The sequence below is a fragment of the Notamacropus eugenii genome, chromosome 4 (genome assembly GCF_028372415.1).
Source record: "Notamacropus eugenii isolate mMacEug1 chromosome 4, mMacEug1.pri_v2, whole genome shotgun sequence".
In the NCBI taxonomy this organism is placed as follows: domain Eukaryota; kingdom Metazoa; phylum Chordata; class Mammalia; order Diprotodontia; family Macropodidae; genus Notamacropus; species Notamacropus eugenii.
This window is the reverse complement of record NC_092875.1, coordinates 53,994,473-54,013,612: the sequence shown is the minus strand read 5'-3', so window position 1 is coordinate 54,013,612 and position 19,140 is coordinate 53,994,473. Positions and strand designations below refer to the sequence as shown.

The 19,140-nt window shown below is 40.1% G+C and overlaps 1 long non-coding RNA gene and 3 other non-coding genes across 4 annotated transcripts in view; 2 read left to right on the top strand and 2 right to left on the bottom strand.

The window, feature by feature from the left end:
* Positions 1-16,714, top strand: part of LOC140499510 (uncharacterized) — a 35,693-nt gene extending 18,979 nt beyond the window's left edge. The window contains exons 2-3 of the long non-coding RNA XR_011965475.1: positions 10,842-10,943; positions 14,530-16,714. This is a non-coding gene — a long non-coding RNA (uncharacterized lncRNA). The remainder of the gene's footprint in view (positions 1-10,841; positions 10,944-14,529) is intronic.
* On the top strand, positions 796-868 carry TRNAR-CCG (transfer RNA arginine (anticodon CCG)). Its single transcript has one exon. It is a non-coding gene; the product is annotated as a tRNA-Arg (tRNA).
* Positions 1,830-1,901, bottom strand: TRNAM-CAU (transfer RNA methionine (anticodon CAU)). Its single transcript has one exon. It is a non-coding gene; the product is annotated as a tRNA-Met (tRNA).
* On the bottom strand, positions 9,344-9,416 carry TRNAM-CAU (transfer RNA methionine (anticodon CAU)). The gene has a single exon. It is a non-coding gene; the product is annotated as a tRNA-Met (tRNA).
* Positions 16,715-19,140: the final 2,426 nt, after the last annotated feature.

The window sequence follows — 19,140 nt, the reverse complement described above, 5'->3', positions numbered from 1 at the left end:
TCAGTGGAAATGCCTAGGAACTGTTCACAATTAGTTTTGACTTTTGATGGATTCAGTAGAGGTGTGCAATGATTGTTCTGGTACAGTCTACACATTTAATTCGTTGATTCCTAAAGCCAAAGAGACATTCTCACCTGATGAAGGAATTAGGTCTTGAAGCATTGTGTTCTTTACAGTAATTGAGGGAGGGAGTGAAGCACCCCTCTCAAATTTTAGATACATTGTCGGGCTTGATGGAACAGGCTAATTGTTCCAATTTTTGTTGTCCTGTTTTGGAAAGTTAATTCCTCCAGGGGATTGTCAGTATTAACTATTTTGTATTGTTATCTCCAGAATACACAGTGCTTGGCAAATACTAAATACCTAATAAATGAATTTATATTCCGTTATTAATTACTTTTCCCACAATGTCCCAGTATTTGTCCTTACAGATGAGGAATTTGTGGCCCATCGAAGCTAAATGACTTTGCCAAGATCTCAAATTAGTCTCAGAGATTGGGAATGGAGATCTCGCCTGACTCCAAATCCTGCCCTCTTTCCTCTATGTGTTCCTTCTCCACCACCTCAAAAAAAACTGGGTGTTGAAAACATTAAATAGTGAGCACTAAATCACCACAGAAGGATTGTTTCTAGATACAACTTTACACTAAAATTTTTCCACTGAGTAGGTTTTAGAAACCAGAAGTGAACAATAAATTCCATAGACCTAATAAAATAATGATAAAACTTTCACTCCTGTTTGTATTTCCAAGTAGAAAGAACTGGGAAAAATAAAAAAGCCCCCTCGACCCAGGGGGCCGCGTGGCCTAATGGATAAGGCGCCTGATTCCGGATCAGGAGATTGAGGGTTCGAATCCCTTCGTGGTCGCACAGGATTCATTTTTTCATTCCGTATGTATGTTTAACAGCAACCTTGCTTACCCATGTAGAGCCGTCCTTCTTTTCCAATTTTATTCTCTGTCACATGAGGTGAAAACGTATTGAAAGGCGTTGTGAACCAGCCCCAGTCAGTTTACCTCTAAGGATTTACATCAATCCTCATTTAGCTGCGTGGAAAAACCTCGGTAACGTATGTTCCACCCTGCTTCCTAAGGCAAAGACAGAGAGCTGGAGCGCAAGCTCAGAATGAGGGAAATGGCGTGAGATGGGGAAATTTCATTTCAGATCTAGGGAATGAATGGGTGTTCCCCCATACCTCATCCTTGACCTCGCCAGTCCCAGCAACACAACTTGGCTGAGACAGGGAGCTTTGGTTTACAGGTATCTTCTTTTCGTGTCCACAAGTATCTTACGTAGTCGGGGGTGGGGTGGGGTGTTAATCCAGTCCAGAGGGTGGGGGGTCCTGAAGGGTAGCCCCTGGGGATGCTGGGATTTTAGGGACAAGGACGGGGGGCCAAAGGGTCTCAGGCCGCTGCCGGCTTTCCGGAAAAAGACTTGGGCTATTGCCCAATCATCCCTCCCCTCGTTCCTCGGAGCCCACCCCAGCCCCCTTCAAGAACACAGTTTAGCAGGCTTTGTAGCTTGTGGGAGCCATTCTGCGGCAAGCCTTTGCTTTGCTTTCTTTCTCCGGTGGTCACGTTACTTGAATATGGCTACTTAGGTGAGCAAAAGATAAAGTACCCTACTTGTGTTTCCACTGAGTAGGTGTTGGGCCCTTCTCTGCGTTTGAGGATCTGCAATCTGGACCCTTCTCCGGAAAACCCTTATTCCTAGAAATACCTTGCTTAAACAGCATCCCTTAACATTGCTGGCTAACAAACACCACAGCAACTTCTCTGCCTTTATATCAAGATACTTCTCTACCTGCATATTAAAACGTAATGAAATACTAGCAGAGGATGGTTTCGATCCATCGACCTCTGGGTTATGGGCCCAGCACGCTTCCGCTGCGCCACTCTGCTACCTACTAAGAGAGTTTAAGAGGTGCTTTTAATAGATGTCATTTTCCTTCAGGCATTGGTCCTTTTTAGGAGTTTATCTCAGTTTTTGTATGGTGATACTGTCCACTCTAAATCATCCCAGCAGGCTTTTTTACACACACACACACACACACACACACACACACACACACACACACACACACACAATTTAGTTTCTCAGGAAACGAAAGATGCTGTTATATATGTATGTGTGTATATATGTGTATATACACATATATACACACATACATATATGTAATTGTCTTGACATCTCTTATTTTTAAATGCAAATTATTTCTCCATCCCACCTATCCCTTAATATTTTCCTTCGCTATTTTTGTTGAGTTAAAAGATTTGATGGGGAGTAGGGACAGAGAATTGTGACTGAAGAAGCTAAAGAGAGGAGGGGAGAGAGGAAAATCTGTAAAGTCAAGGCATCCCCCTTCAGGGGTTCGGTTTTGTTCCTCCTTAACCCCTTCACTGCCTTCATTCCGAGAGGGCCACCTTCTCTCCTGGCCTCCTGCTTTTGGAACATTATCCTTATGTGCCTCTTGCTGGAACCTTGGACTTAACCCTTAATCTTCTGACCCTAAGAGGTGAGTTTTGACTTTATCTTTCCAGTCATGGTGCAATTTGCCCCCCTCCAGATTTCTGTGTCCCTGTGTTATCTTCCCCCATTAGAAAGTAAGCTCCTTCAGTGCCAGCACTGTCATGTTTACTTTTATTTTTATCCCTATCCTCTGAGCACAGTGCCTGGCACATAGTTAAACACTAAGTGTTACCTGTAACTATCTACCTACCTATCTATCCAAATGTCTCTGAAGTTTTCTTCCTCTCTGTTTAGCAGCCCTTAGGTGACAGTAATGGCCATCATGAAGATTCTGGAAAAACTCTGGGGAACAAAAAGTTGAGTCATCAGTGTCTTCTAGGTGGGAAAGTAACATCTAGGCCCAAAGAGTCATGAGTCTAGGGGAAAACTTGAAAGGATCTTCCTTTTTTCCTTCTTTGTTCATCCATAGTCCTGCCTTATGAAGTTCACCTTTAAAATACACAAGCTCTCTCAGTTGGTTCCACCAACCTGCTTTACCTCAAAGGACAATCCTCAAGGCCAAGCTCTTTGCCTTTCCCACCTCCTGCCCCAATCCCTATCTCAATGAGTAGTCCTTGGGCCTCCCCTGCCCCATCTCTTTCAACTCTACTGAATTTTTGGATGAACAGAGACCCCATCATCCCTCATCCCAAGTGGGGCTGTATCCTAAGTCACACTCCTCCATTGAGTACTCCTATATCTTCATGTTGCCTCTGTCTAAGGTACATGCCTTTCTTCCTTGTGGATAAGTTCACGTTAACACCAGGTTTTGAGCACTTGTGTAGTGGCACAGACAGAAATGAGGAAGTCAGGAAGAGAGACACATCTATCCTAAAGCTACAAAGTTCAGTTTTTAGACCTGCAGCTCAGTGACAAGGAAAGGACTACAGCTATAGCATTTGAACATCAGTACAGACCGATAGTTATATGGAGAATTGAATATCTTGGACAGAAACAGTAGGTAGGTAATGAAATGGTGTTGGAGTCAAATAGGAGGAGGGGAGGGAGCTGAATAGGTCAATGAGAAATCCCACAATTCTCTTAATGACCCTGAAACAAGAGAACACTCACATTGAAAAATTATGGGTATTTGTGTAGCTTAATACATGTTCACGGATTGACTGATCTGGTGGTCTAAAGGCCAGAGTTCTACAGTTTTCTCTTCCAATTTTCAGGATTGAGTCATTCTAATCATACTTGTCATTGCTTATGAGGAAAATAATTTTTCTTTCTTTCAACCACTAAGATAAGAACAAGTGTATCTGTGGATTGAAAAACCATTTCATGGAACTCTTGAATTAAATAAAATAGTCAGTTACAATCTTTTTCACACTTTAGATAATGCTTAGATCATGTCTAATGACAGTTGGTAGCCCTCAAATCTCTGTCCAGGTCCCTCTTGTCTACTGCTTCTACAATATTTCTCTGGGTGATCTTATCAGATCCCATGGGTTCAATTAGCATCTCTGTGTAGATGACTCTTAGTTCTACTTACCTAGCCCTATTCTTTATGTAGTCTACCATCTTCAACTGCCTATTGGACATTCCAAACTGGCTGTCCTGTTGATATCTTAAACTGAACACAAACTCATTGCCCATCCACTCCTAACTTTCACATTACTATCAAGGGTGCTACTATTCTCCCAGTAACCCAGGCATACAACCTAGGTGTTATTTTGAACTTTTCATTCTCTTTCACCCCCATATCCAACCTTTTGTTAAATCTTATCATTTTATTTACTTTCTTGTTGTTTTTCCTATAAGTCCCTTTTTCCCCTCTGACACTGCTATCCCCTTAGAGCAAGTCATCTTTACCTCATGCCTAGCCTACAGGTTGGTCCCTCTGTTTCATATTTCTTCCCATTCCAGTCCATCCATCTTTAGGAGGCCAAATTGATCTATCCCAAGGGCAGATCTAAATACATCACTCCCCTATTTCATAACCTCCACTATCTCTGTATCACCTCCAGAATTAAATTCTTCTTTGACATTCAAAATCCTTCTTACCCTGGGCTTCTACCTTTCCAGTCTTCTTATACCTTACTCCCTCCAGATTCTCTAGGAACCAGTGATATTGGTTCCAAAACAAGATTTCTATCTCTATGGATGCATTTTTCCTCATTATCCCTCAATTCCTGAAATTCTCTCCCTCTTTCTCTCTGTTCTCTGGCTACCTTGACTTCCTGCTAATCCCAGGTAAAATCCTACCTTGGATAAGAAGCTTTTTCCTGTCCCCTAATTCAAGTGTCTTTCTTCTGTTGATTACTTTCAATTTACCTTCTATGTATGTTCTTTGTATTTATTGTTTAAATACTCTCTGCATTAGACTATGAGCTCCTTGAGAGCAAGGACTGGCTTAAAAAGTTTTGTTTGCCTTTTTTCTTGTATTGCCAGACATTAGTACAATAGGTGCCTAATAAATACCTTAGCCTAAAAGGGCCAGGATCTCCCCTGCAATCTAAGACATCTCCAGTCATCCTGATGAATATCTGGCTACTGGACCCAGATGACTCTGGAGAAAGTGAGGCTGGTGACCTGCACAGTTCTCCCTTACCCATCTTCCTGAGATCATGGTCCTCTTCCAGAATGAAGGACAAACAGAACAACAACAACACAACAGCTTAATAAATACTTGTTGACTGACTGGCTCTCACTCGGCCACTTGCTTTACACCAAATCACAGACTTATAGAATCTTTGAGTTCATAGACATATGAACTGGAATCCCATTTTAAAATATCCCTGGCAATTGTTCAGTCAACTTTTGTTCGAAGACCTGCAGAGGAGAGGAGCTCTGATTTTCCAAGGTAGTTCATTTCAACTTGGTACAATGCTAATGGTCAGGAACTATCTTATTTGGAGTCCAAAGAGTCTTCTCTGCATCTTCCACTCCTTGATCATCTGGTGTTAGGCAGAACTAGTCTGAACTCTTTTCTATATGACAAGCCTTCAGTATTTGAAAACAGCAATGATATTTCCCCTAAATCTTCTCCAAGCTTAACACAAGCCTATATGTTCATGGCTTCATGGGAGCTCCAGGTGAGAGAAGGAAAAGGTTTCTCTACCCACCAGAAATCCACTGCTGTCTATGCTCCTTGCTTGCTATATGGGAAAGAAAACGACTGAGTTACCTTCATGAGAATCTTTTTTTTAGATGTCATGGTCCTCTTCAAGAATGAAGGACAAACACAACCTATGAGTGAGTAGCAGCTCCTCTTCTCTCCTCTCCTGTCCTCTCTTCTCCTGTCCTCTCCTCTCCCTCCTTACCTGGGGTGCTCTGCCAAGGGGAAGGTACACTTCCATGGCCAAAAGTTGCCTTTTTAAATTTGGGGTTACTGGATAGGTTTCTTATTCAAAGACCAAGCTTTAAGCCTAATTTACTCTGGAGCTCATGGACTGGACAATAGGTCCCTGCCCTCCTAGCACAGACTGAATATAAATACTAAATAGTAACTGTTTCTTTCTCTTTTGCCCAGGAACCCTAAGGGTCTTACCTTCTCAGTTTGATTTTTTTTTTTTAATTAAAGGGTTCAGCCCTTGAATAACTACTTCTCTCAAAGTGAGAATTTGAAAAGTCTAAAATGACCAGGGTCTTCCATTGCATCCTAGACCATCTCCAGTCATCCTGATGAATACCAGGGCCCTAGATACAGATGGCTCTGGAGGAGAAAATGAGGCTGGTGGTGACCTTGCACTCAAATCAAAGCCAACTACGAGTCTTGTCATCATTTCCCTGATGTCATGATCCTCTTTGAGAATGAAGGACAAACACAATAAGCTGCCCATTCTCTTTGCTTGCTATATGGGAAAGAAAAGGACTGAGTTACCTTCAGGGGAATCTTTTTTTACACACACTTATTTTTGGCTCAGTATATAATCACAAAGACACACACCAACTGACAGGAAACCTGAATGTGCCCCAAAGGAGAAATCAACAGAGCATGCTGCACATGCTCGTAAGAGCCTGACATTCATCAGTCAGTCACCTGATAACAAAGTAAGATTTGGCCCATAGTCCTATTGTGATATTTCTGAATTCTGACTCAACATGTTAGGTAACTATTGTCTGTCATATGAAAACTTGATAAGGAGGAGTGAAACCTCCGTTGAAGCCATTGAGAAAATTATCAAATAACTGTGTCAAGTACAGATCCCTAAGGCACTCTAGTGGTGAAAGATCACCACATTTAGTAGGTACGGCCTTCCAGCCATGTTCCTGCCATGTTGCTCTGAATGTAATATTTCCATCCTCACTATGAGAAAAGAAATCAAGCCAACACTATCATTCCAGAAAAGGAAAAATGAATTAACTGTCCTGTGACTACTCACCGTCCTTGTATCTTCCCAGGGCAAAACAGTGCTCCAAGACTCTCAGTGCACTATATGCTTTGCTTTCCTTGATTAGAAAGCGAACTCCATGAGAACAAGGCCTGCCTTGCTTTTTCATATTTACATTCCCATTGCTTAGTGTAATGTCTAGTATATAGCAAGCACTTAATGAATGTTTTTTTCATTCATTTACTCACTAGATTTTTTTCTAGGTTAATATGAAACTATATTTTGGGTCAAATCATTCAACCATTTCTGAATCCTTTTAATTGACTGCCATCTGGCTCATAATTTTTCATCTTGTTTCCAGAGACAAGATGAGAAATTTTGCTAAATTAATTGCTGAAATTCCTATCATATCACATATTTATATATGTATACACATGGATATATAACATATATATGCATGCATGTGCATGGATGAATGTGTATATTACATATACATATATGCATGTATATGTGTGTATATATATATATATATACATATATATAAAACATTTCTTTCCTCTATCAGACTATTTTGTCAATAATGGAAATTATGTTGAACTGGAATGCTATATTCTTGGTAAATCCAGTCTGTGTATTTCTATCTTTAAATGTTAAGAGACTATCCCTAGAGTTTTACCAGGGAATTAAGTCTATTCACACAATTCAGATTGCTTCACTTTGATAAGTACAAAAATAAAAATGTGTTCAACAGGGAATGTTCATGACAGGACATATGAGTCACAGTTGCTGTGCTAGAATGGGTATTGATTTGAAGAATAAAGGAAAACAGCGTTTTATGAGTCAAAAAGCAATACCTCAGATTTTCCCTATAAAAATCATTTGTTTATTAGTCTGAAGCACCAGCTCGGGAATTTACAGTTAATTAGTGGAACCAGTTGCTGAGACAGGAATGATAAATTATGGTAATTTAGAAAATTACCTAACAGGCACACAAATTGGGGCACTTTGGTTTTTGAAACAAAAAAAAATAGCGAGTTTGGTTTTTATTGGAATTCAAACTTAGGACTTTCACTAAGGAGACAAATATCATACCTAGCACACTACGGGAGTGTTTGTTCTTTGTATCTTGTCACAGTAAGCCTCATTCTGGTGAAAAGTCACAATCATTAATCATAGAATTCTAATGGAGAAACAACCTCAAAAAACATCCAGCCCTTGTCTTATTAAGGAATTCCTTCTCCAATATCCTTGGCAGGTGATCATTCACTTTTTGCAGTCAATAGAGCGCTGGGTCTGGAGTCAGGAAGATCTGAATTCAAATCTAGTCCCAGACATTATCTGTGTAACCTTGGGCAAGTCATTTAACTGCTATTTGCCTCAGTTCCCTCATCTGTAAAATGAGGATGATGGCACCTACCTCCCAGCGTAGTCGCAAGAATCAAGTGAGATAGACAATAATTGGAAAGGTTTTAGTGCGATCCCTGACACATAGTAGTCCTACGTAAATGTTAGCTATTATTTTCATTAAGCACACAACCATCCCATTTCATTATTTGATGTTTTGCTTCTCCACCTGTGCTCCCAAGTTCTCTTTATTTGTTACCCTTTAAAGCCTAAGTTCAAACAGTTCCCTGAGGAATCCTGGAGTCCTATTACGTGTGTGTGTGTGTGTGTGTGTGTGTGTGTGTGTGTGTGTGTGTGTGTGTGTGTGTGTGTGTGTGTGTTTAGCGAACTCCAATGGTATTACGTATTACCGTACAACAGGCACAGCCAACTCATTCAAATTCTTACCGAATATCCTATAACTGCGTTGTCCTAAATTTCCACCAGACGGCGTTGCTTTCCCTTTAAACTAAATAGAATAGTTGCCTTAGATCTGTTTTTCTTCAGCCAAACAAGAAGTATAATTAGATGGTTTAATTCAATTGAGAAAAAGAAGCATCTCCCCCCGCCCCATTCCTTTCTCCGGAAGGGTGGGGGAGGATGTCATTTATAAAACCTTAACGCAGATGTTTGTAGTGATTGCTGCCAGATATTCCCCGGGGGAGAGAGATCACGGTCCCTGGCCTGATTGATTTTTGCCTATACTAGGCAGAGAGCGGAGTCTGGATAAAGTTTTCTCGAGCTTTGCAGATTAACTCAGTCACTTAGCTTGTAAAAAGTTGAACGGTAGCCTCTTGCATTCTTCTCTTTCTTTCAACCATTTTGGGATGGATAAGAGGCTGCTTTTACTATTGCACATTTGTGTGGGTGTTGGTGGCGGTGTGAGGCAAAATTCGAACCATATGCGTTTTGTTTCTTTCAATGGAAACTAAGAATTGTATTTTCGAAATGTTCACAGACCCTCTTTCCTTTCGCAGAAAGTGAGTCCTTTTCTCTTACAACACCAGAGGTCTATTGGAATCTTCCCCCACCCCATGCTTTCTCCCTCTCCTCCTAGTTACAGGGTAATACAGGAAACTAATTTTATTATTTAATTTCCTTGTCTTTTAACGCCTAGATCGGCTTGGAGGAAGGACATGGGGAAGAAATATTTTCTACTTAAATTCAAAATGTTTTGCCCTCTCTGAGGCTCGAACTCAGGACCTTCAGATTATGAGACTGACGCGCTGCCTACTGCGCTAAGAAGGCTTCAGAAAGGGCCTTCCAACTGTAAATTCTTGAGTGAGAAACTTCGTCTCTCTCGCCTAACATTATCATAAGTTGTTTTATTTTTCATAATTCTCGATATGAAATATATATGCATTTTTGGAGATTTTAGAAAGGTATTCTTAGACCTTTCCTTGCCTGTCCTCTCGCATTAACTCCCGGTTTCTTGCCACGGAAGAGACGATTCATACCAAGCGCTCCTCGCCGACCCCAAAGGAGATGGACACTTCTTGAGCACCTAAATCTCATGGGATCATTTTATGGGACCTGGATGAAAGGAAATGTATGCCACAATTTGGATCCAATTTTTCTGCCCAAACTTATAGCTCCTGGAAGGCAAGGACTCTCTATTTCTTATTTTTATATCTCCAGTACCTAGTCAGTCAGCCAACAAGCATTTAAGTGCTTACTATGTGCTGGACACTTGGCTAAGACAAAAACAAAAATACAGCCCCTGCCTTCAAGGGACTCACATTCTAGACGGGGAGAGAACATGTAACATAGCTAGGTACGGACTAGATACGTACAATGTAAATGACAATGGGAGGGGTAGGAGGTAGGGAAAGGCAAAAATACAGAAGATAGGATTTTAGGCAAACCTTGAAGAAACACAGGAAAGCCAGATGGTAGAGGTGAGGAGGGAGAGCATATGAGACATGGGAGACAGTCAATGAAAAGGTGTGGAGTTGGGAAATGGAGAGAGAGGTTAGAGGAAGAGTGTGGTCTGTGTCACAGGAAAATGGTGTTCCTGGAGGGGAGTAACGTGTCAGACAACTGGAAACGTAGGGAGGATTCAGGTCGTGAAGGGCTTTAAAAGCCAATTAATGTTTGGAGTTCATTGAATAGGGGTAAAGAGTGGTGCTGACTGATCACACTTGTACTTTAAGAAAAACAGTTTGATCTCTGAGTGAAGGACAGATCAGAGTGGGGAGGGACTTGAAGTAGAGAGATTACTCAAAATGCTATTGAATAGCCTATGGGAGAGGTGAGGAGAGTCTGCATTAAAAATAGAACAACCTTTCTACTTTTCTAAACATTAGTATAATTTTTTTAACTGAGAGTAGTGTAATTTAAGAGGTTTAATTATTTCTAAATAGCTGTGGAGAGTAGTTTTGAACTTAGAGTACACATCTATTCATTTCCCTATCTCTTCCTCTTCCTCTCTCTTCCTCTTTCTTCTCCTCCTCCTCCTTCAAAAGTCACTCAGCCTAAGTGCTAAGGATTTTGCATTGCTAGTAGTGTGGAATCTGACTAAAACCTCCTCCAACTTCCCCTTCCACTTTTAGAAGTATAAGAAATATTTAAAAATTATCCAAGCCTGAAGTTTTGGGATTAATTTAAAAGCCTAATCAGTCTTTCTTTGGTTACCAATTCCCTCGCTACAAAGTTCAATTTTGCTCTCTCCAGATCAGCCAAAGAAAGGACCCTGACCCAGGGTGAAATGTAACCAGAAAGGTGATTGGACAAGGTTCAGGGATGCTCTGGAGGATCCATATTGATGGGAGTAAGGTAAACATTCACATAAGATTGTTTTTAATTACTTCAGTTAATGAATGTGTTTCTTGACACTGGTTTTGATGGACTGGAAAGAAGTCAAAGAGTGATAGGATAGTTTCATTTATCCAATTAGCAAATATCAATTTTCTCTCTCTCCTGCCAACCTCCTACATTGGAAAAAATGGGGAAAAAAGCAAATCCATCATAAAAATATGCACAGTCAAACAACATAAATCCAAGAATTAAATAAGCCTTTCAAAATATATGCTTCAATCTCCACTTTGACTCTGTCACTTCTGGGTAGGGAGGTGGGTCCCATATTGTGTTTCATCATGAGTTCTCTGAAATCAGTTGGTCACTGCTTTGATCAGAGGTTTTAAGTCTTTCAAAATTCTTTGTCTTTACAATGTTGTTATTGCATAATAACATCCTGGTTTTTTGGAGCTCATTTTTAGAGCTCATTTCACTCTATCAGTTAATAGAAACCTTCCCAGGTTTTGGGTTTTTTTTGAAATTATCCCCTTTTTATTTCTTAGGACAATACCATAACATTCCATTATAGTCATATATTATTATTTATTCAACCATTCTCCCAATGATGGATATCTCCCTAGTTTCCAATACTTTACCATCACACACAAAAAAAACTGCTATAATTTTTTTTTAACGTGTCCTTTTTTCCCTTTTTCTTTTGATCTCTTTGGTTCATAAACCTAGTAGCAATATTATTGGGTCAAAGAGTATGTACAAGTTTAGTAACTGGGTGTAGTTTTAAATTGTTTTCTATAATGGTTGTACCAATTCACAACTCTACCAATAACTCACTAGTGTATTCCTCCCAACATTTGTCATTTTCCTCTTTTGTCATCTTTGCCAATCTTATTAGTATAGAATGGAACCTGAGAGCACTTTTAATTTGCATTTCCATAATTATTAGCTATTGAGAGCAATTCTATATAGTTACAGTACATTGGATTTCTTCCTTTGGAAACTACCTATTCATGTCCTTTGAACATTTACCAACTGGGGAATGGCTTTCATTTTTGCAAATTTGAATCAATTCCATATATATATATATATCTTTGAATTGAGCTCAGGAAATCAGCTTTCCCTCTAAGTTACTTTAAAGGAATTATTAAAAGTTGTTGTCTTTGTCCAGGGTAATCCCTGGGACATCTGCTTGTTATCTTTATTCCTCAAAAAGTTAACTGGTGCCATGTCCCAAAAGATATGTCATCTGTCTCTGCCTTTCTTTGTACAATTAAGGAAAATTTTATCTCCTCCAGAGGGACAGCAAATCTAGAGCAGACCTGATCTCCTAGCAAAGATTACAAGATATGAATCTTGAGGAGAAGAAAGAAATCAAGGATGATGTCTTAAGTTTTGAACCTGGCTGATTAGAAGGATGATGGTGCCCTCCATAATAAAAAGGAAGTTAGGAAGAGAGGAGGATTTTAGGAAAAAGATAATGAATTTGGTTTTGGACATTTTGGTTTTAAGATGCTTATGGGACATTCAGTTTGGGATGTTTAATAAAGAGCTGGAGATGCGGGACTGGAGGTCTGGAGAGAGGTTAGGGTGGATAAGTAAATTAGAATATCAACAACATAGGGATAATAATTGAGTCTAGGGTGTTGATGAGATTACCAATTGAAATAGTACAGAGGGAGAATGCTTCGGCCAGCGCAGTCCCGCAGGTCGGGGGCAGTTACCGGGCTCACAGAGTGAAGATGAAAAGACAGGCGGGACACAGCAGTCTGAACAAGCTGAGTTTATTCTGGACGTACTGAGCCAATAAATTAGGGGGTCGGGGTGCTTAAATAGTAAAAAACAATAGGGGTAGCAATTGAGGCATGAAGCAGAAGAGATTGTGATAAGTAGAACGGGAGGTCTCAAGGCCTCTTTATCGGAATGTTATCCTGTATAGCAGGGGCCCTGATTCCTGGAACTTCGACACCCGAATTCAAGGACGTGCACCTGAGAACAACATATCACTTAACTTCTCAAGTCAGCTACTCTCCTTTGGAGGAGGTGAACTCTTGATAAGGAGATCTTTCAAACCCCTCAAGGTTCTCTACAGGAGAAGTGGTGGCTCAGGATACAGTCTTGTGGGACCCCCACAGTTAGTGTATGACCTGGATGAAGATCCAGCAAAGGATACTGAGGTCATATAGCTAGGAGGAGAATCAGGAGAGAGTATTGTCACAGAAACCTAGAGAGAAGAAAAAAAGTACAATAAAATGTGTCAAAGGTTTTAGAGATAGTTAGAAATATGAGGATTGAGAAAATGCCATTAACTTTGGCAGTTATGGAGAAAGTTCTGTAGAAACCAATCCCATCTGTATTCTCAGGGTTTTTCAGGGAAGCCTGAATCAGAAATGCCACATTGTTCCTAGTGACAATCAAAGAAGTGTTATGGGAAAGTGCCATCATATATACATTTCCATCAGAATACTGGTGTCTCAAATGATTGAGTCCCTTTCCTAAAGTCATAGAATGTTTGGAATATTCAACTATTTTCAACTCTTCCAAATAAGGGGACAAAGTAAGCTTGTGTCTGTCTCAAGGTTTATGTGCCCTACTTGCAGTAGGAAATCAACAAGGACATCTTATATTTGGGGATCATAAAATCTATTAATTTCACCTCCCCCCTTTTCAATTTGTCCTACTGTGAACCATAAGAGAGGGTATTTTTCACAGTACCACTCTCCCTTTCTACTGCCTGTCATGTGCTCCTGGTCTTCTTCTCTGAGGAAACATGTGACCCTCTATGTCTTCAAGGGTGGCCCTTTGACTAAATCCAACTTCACAGAAGAAATCCCATTCATAAAAGAATTTGTTCTGTAAAGCTTGGACTCAGTCAAAAGACTGCACTTAAGGACCTAGAAGGCTACATGTGTCCTCAGGGTCACAGGTTCCCCACCCCTGACTTAAGCTTTCTTGGCAGACACTGGAAGAGCCAAGAGAGATCTGAACTCAGGCAGGGAGAAGTCAAAATCTACATACAGTAATTCTTTAAGGCCTAGTGAATGTCCCTAAGTCCTCTGGAGGTTTCCTACATATGGTAGGAAATCAATAAAGACATATCTGAGGCCAAGGCATTCATGGGTCCATTTGTTCTGGGATGCATTTGTTGTATCACCTGATAATCCCATTTGATAATGAGGAAGAAAAGTGGCCTGACATTTTTAGGTGAGGTAGGAGTTCAGAGCAGAGGCTGTGAGGATAAACTGTAGACAAAACCTCAAAATTCCTACAGTCTTGTCAAATAAGATACTCAAAATTGCCTGCACTGCAAAAACAGCTCCCATATACAGAGTGCTACGCATCTTAAAATCCATTCCTCATAGCAAATTGTAAAGTTGATAGTAAAATTACTGCTTTCTGACTTTATAGATGAGGAAACTGGTTAGAAAGGTTAAAATGAATTACATGAGTGTCTTGTGAAATATCGATCCCTTGTGGAACTAATAGTAATTTTTAAAAATGGCTTTCACCTAAGGCTAAAAGGTTGCAAAGAACTTTACCTTACCTCATTTGGTCCTCAAGATAAACCTCTGAAGTTAAACCACAGTTGCTATTTTTTCTCATTTCACAGATGGAGAAACTGAAGCACAAGGAAGGGAAGTGTTTTGTCTATGGTTAGAGAAGCAGTAAATGGGAAAGGCAGGATTTATAGCAAGGTTTCTGCACTCTTGCTACTATGCCACATTCAATGAAGATGGACAAATTCAAGAACTGCAGTGATCGTCACATGGAAATGCACTCTCCAGGCAGTCTAGGCTAACTGCCCAAGGATTTCCTAGAGCCAAGGGGCCAAGTGAGTGAGTGTTTGCCTGGTTCCTGGAGACCTACAGTACATATAGTGTGTATAACAGGACAGATGTTGCTCTCCATCAGTCTCCAAGCTCGTTTTCCATATCGAGTACTACACATTGCTGTGTTTCTGTCAGTCTGTGGTCCCTCCAGAGTACTTCCCTAGGCTTTTGGAATGCTCAAATCCTTTTCCGGAGTCTCTGAAGTGCCAGATTCTACTGGGGGTGAGGGAGGGTAGGGGAAAGATCTTTGTTATTAAAGTCGAGGTTCTGGGATACTTGTGGTTTCAGGTGTCTGCCCTTTCCTTCTCCATGGGAATTTCGTTGTGCATATTGTACCTGTGGTCCTCTATGCATCTCTTGTTTCCCAGACTGGGATGTAAATTCTTTGAGGGAGGAGATTTTCCTTTTTGAATCAGGAGGGCACAACTATAAAGTAGGCACTTAATCAATGCATGTCAGTTGATTAGATAAATATAGAGATAGACAAATGAATGCGTGTATAGATGGAGATACCCTGAAGAATTTAAGACCAGATAAGTAGTTCATTCCAACAGGAAACATTCAAAAAAAGACAGGCAATAAATTTTATATAATAGGATATGACTATGAAATAGCAACACTGACACAAGTCTCCCTGGTGGTCTAGGGTTAGAATTTGGAAGCCAGGGCTCAATTGTTGGTTATGAAGTTCCTTTTTTTAATGGTCCTGCTTCTTTTACTTCTTATCTAATTTATTAGGAACTTAGAAACTATCAGTTCAATCCTTCTGACCAGTACCTGGGCTAATATGAAATTTAATACCATCCTGGGTTATAGGGTTAGAGTATTGCACCTATTGTGAAACATGGCTGACATATCAGGTGGTTTTCCTCAACTGCTTTTGTCCCCTCCAGGGAAAAAATGAAGAGCAGAGAAAGGAGGCATGTGTTAAAAAATGAATGTGATGTAACAAAAATGTAATTGTTTCTTTATTTTTCTTTTCTTTTTCTTCCTCCATTCCTCTCTCCCTTCCTCCTCTCCTTTCAAAATTTCTTCCCTCCGATATCCAAAACACATTTCCCTCATTCCTATTGGCTTCTGCCTGGAACCAAAGATAGAAAGATATTAGGGGAAAGAAAATAAATGACATTAACAATTATAAAAGCAGATGTGCTAACTTCCTCTTATTGATTTAAACACACACACACAATCAAACAAAAGGTAGATCCTTTGCAAAATTAATTCACTACATAAAATAGAGATTCCATTTGCTATGGTTAAATGGAAGTTTAAGAGATAAAGGAAATGGGCCAGACTGGAGTCCCATCCTATTTGATGCCATAAATCAAGTAAAAGTATCCAAGGAAGATTGACCTTTCAGTTTATCCACAAATCTGAGTGAGATGAGGAGATTATGAAGACTTTTCATAATAAAAATATGGGGAATATTGGATTTCCTAAATAAAATTTTTCTTCCATAAGGCCTCTCTAGCTGGATACCTGAGTTTCAGGTATCCAGGGCTTGTGGGTGGTCAGTTGGTTCCCTCTCTCCCCCCCCCCCCCCCCCCTTAGCAGCTACCAGCTTTCTTTGTGAAAGTGCTGTGGGCTGTAGCCTGAAACTTGGAAGTTACTCAAATCTCCCCTTTGTTTGTTGTACTGTTGCCACATCAATGCTACCATTTCCCGCTTCTCCTCCTCCCCTCTTTTCTAAAGCCACATCAGCAGTTAAGTTAGATATTAGATGAGGTAATTGTGTTGGGATAGGTGAAGATTTCCCGGGGTTTGTCTAGTTTCTCACCCTTAGATTGTAAGCCCACCTCCCAGCCAATGGAGAGGGGGATAGTGGGGAGGTGGGATTCTCTGCGTTAGGGTATAAAAATTGTGCTTCAATTTCTGTAAGTTGCCTCCTTCCTTCAGATTCCCCAACCTGGTGGAAGGACATCCCTTTCTCGAGAATTGTAATAAATCTTTTTCTTTCTGTTCTTATTGAGAAGCCTCTTCATTTATTTAAGGGTCTTTTTATCCCATACAAACCTGTCAACTATTTCAACTTAGAGACACTTGGGGATTGTGCATTTACTGCAATTGATGCTCAAGCACAAAATGATATCAGTGAAACCTGAGGAGTCAGGGAGGAGACGATAGTCAAAACAGTATCCTACTAGAGTGTGTATTCACTAAACTGGACCAGCCCTAAAGGCAAAGGGCAAAGACTGAGACAAATGACCAGTCTTCTTGCCCAGTACAGGAATCCCACATCCCATGCAAAGGAAAAGGTATGGGTTACCCTTTCTAGAATGCCAATATTAGAGTAACTGAATGCTTCCAGGATTAGCTCATCTGGCTCATTTTGCTGGGGAGTGGTAATGGAATTCAACAATCAACCAACAAGCTTTTAATTCAGGGGTTCTTAACCTTTTTTTAATGTCACAGACCCCTTTAGAAGTCAGGTGAAGTCTATGGACCCCTATTAAAATTAGTGTTTTAAAATACATAACATAAAATGATTATATTATAAAGGAAAACATATAAATGGAAATATAGTTATTAGCTTCAAAAAATAAAGTTCAGGTGCACTAGGTAAAGAATCATTCATTTAAGTGCTTGCCATGTGCCAGGTGCTATAGCTATGTTCTGAGAAAACAAGTCGAGTGAAAATACTTGTCCTGAAGGAATTTACATTCTGGAAGGGGAACAACATATTTATTGCAGGCATGTACTACTAAATGCTTAATAATTACCTCTCCTCACAAAGTGTGAACACACTTTTAAGTTTAATTTACATTATTAGCATTTTTAATAGAAATATAAGACATACATATCAAAATCAAGGTGATCTTGGAGAAAAAGACCCTGGTAACTGGGAAAAAAGGAAGAGCCTTATGCAAAAGGTAGAATTTAAAATGAGTCTTGAAGGAAACTCACAATGCCTAAGCAGACTGGAAAGGTAAAAGGGAGGCAGGTTGTGAAATGATTAAACGCCCAAACAGAGAAGCTTATTTTTGATCCTAGAAGTAACAAGGAGCTACAAGAGTCTATTGATTGGGCAGTTTGAAAAACGGTGGTTACACTGGACAATTAAGGAATCATTGGTGACTTTGGAAATTGCCATTTCAGTTGAATGATGTGGTCGAAAGCTATACTGCAGAGGGTTTAGGAGATTTCATGAGAAGGGAAAATGGAGGCCACAAATGAAACTGCCTTTCTCAGTTTGCTTAAGAACAAGAAGAAAGATTTTTCCTTGGAGAAATCCTCAGTCATTCTTATTTTCACCTTTCATATAGGGAATATGCAAACTCTCCTCCATTCAGTTCCACTGAGTTGATAGGTTTCTTCTTTTGGGGCATAGTATTTATTAAAAGTCTCCCATATTTTGGGTTTGTTGGGGACCCTCAGAATCCAGACACTAGAACACTCTCCAGCCCACCTTGCTTGTTTTCCCTATACTTCAGTGGGGAGGGGATGAGAATCTATAGCCCAAAAGAGTGACCATTAACTATTCCTGGTAAATGGGTCATCCTTCCTATTTTGCCCCCTAACTGTGGGAATACACCAAGAGACTATATGGGGTCCTGTTCTCTCTTCTCTCTACTCTTTTCTTGAGGAATTCATCAGTTAACATTGGTTTAAATATCATATGTATTACCCATATATCCATGTCTATGTTTATGTCTCTATTTAAATATCTCTTTCTCATATATATCTCCAGCTGTGGTCTTTCCCATCCTCCAGTCCTACATCATCACTTGCTTGATTTCCAATTGAATGTCCCTGAAGTATCACAAACTAACACATCTAACCTTCCTACCCCCTCTACTCCTCCCAGTCCAACCTTCTTTCTTCGAAATATTCCTTTTTCTACTAAGGGCACCAGCATCCTTCCAGCTACACAGTTTGTAATCAGAATCAATCCCTATTCTTCACTCACTAATCTCACACATCTAATAAATTGCTGATTGTCATTTCTACTTCCACAACATCTCTCATATCTGTCCCTTCCCTCTACTCACTTAGCATCTCTGTTAACTTTTCACCTGAACTATTTCAATAGCCTCCTAATTGGTCTCTGGTTTCAATTCTCTCCCCCACTTCACCTTCAAGCCATACTAAAACATCTGCCGAAATGATTTCTGAATCTAGATTTTCCTCAAAGTGAACTAAATCACTCCACTATTCAATTAAAGCCAGAGCTGCCTAGTAACCCCAAGTCGACCCCAAGCTTAGTTCCCTTCTAAGGGAACTTCACAACTCCAAACCTAGAGGACTTTAGGACCTTTGTGTAAAAGCAGAACTTACTAACAGAGAATTGTGTTAAATGATTATGAGTTGTTTATGTGTTTTCTTCACTGTTTACATGGTCCTTGGTATCTTTGCACCAAGGTACCTGAGGGGGGAAATGGAGGCTGTCTTGA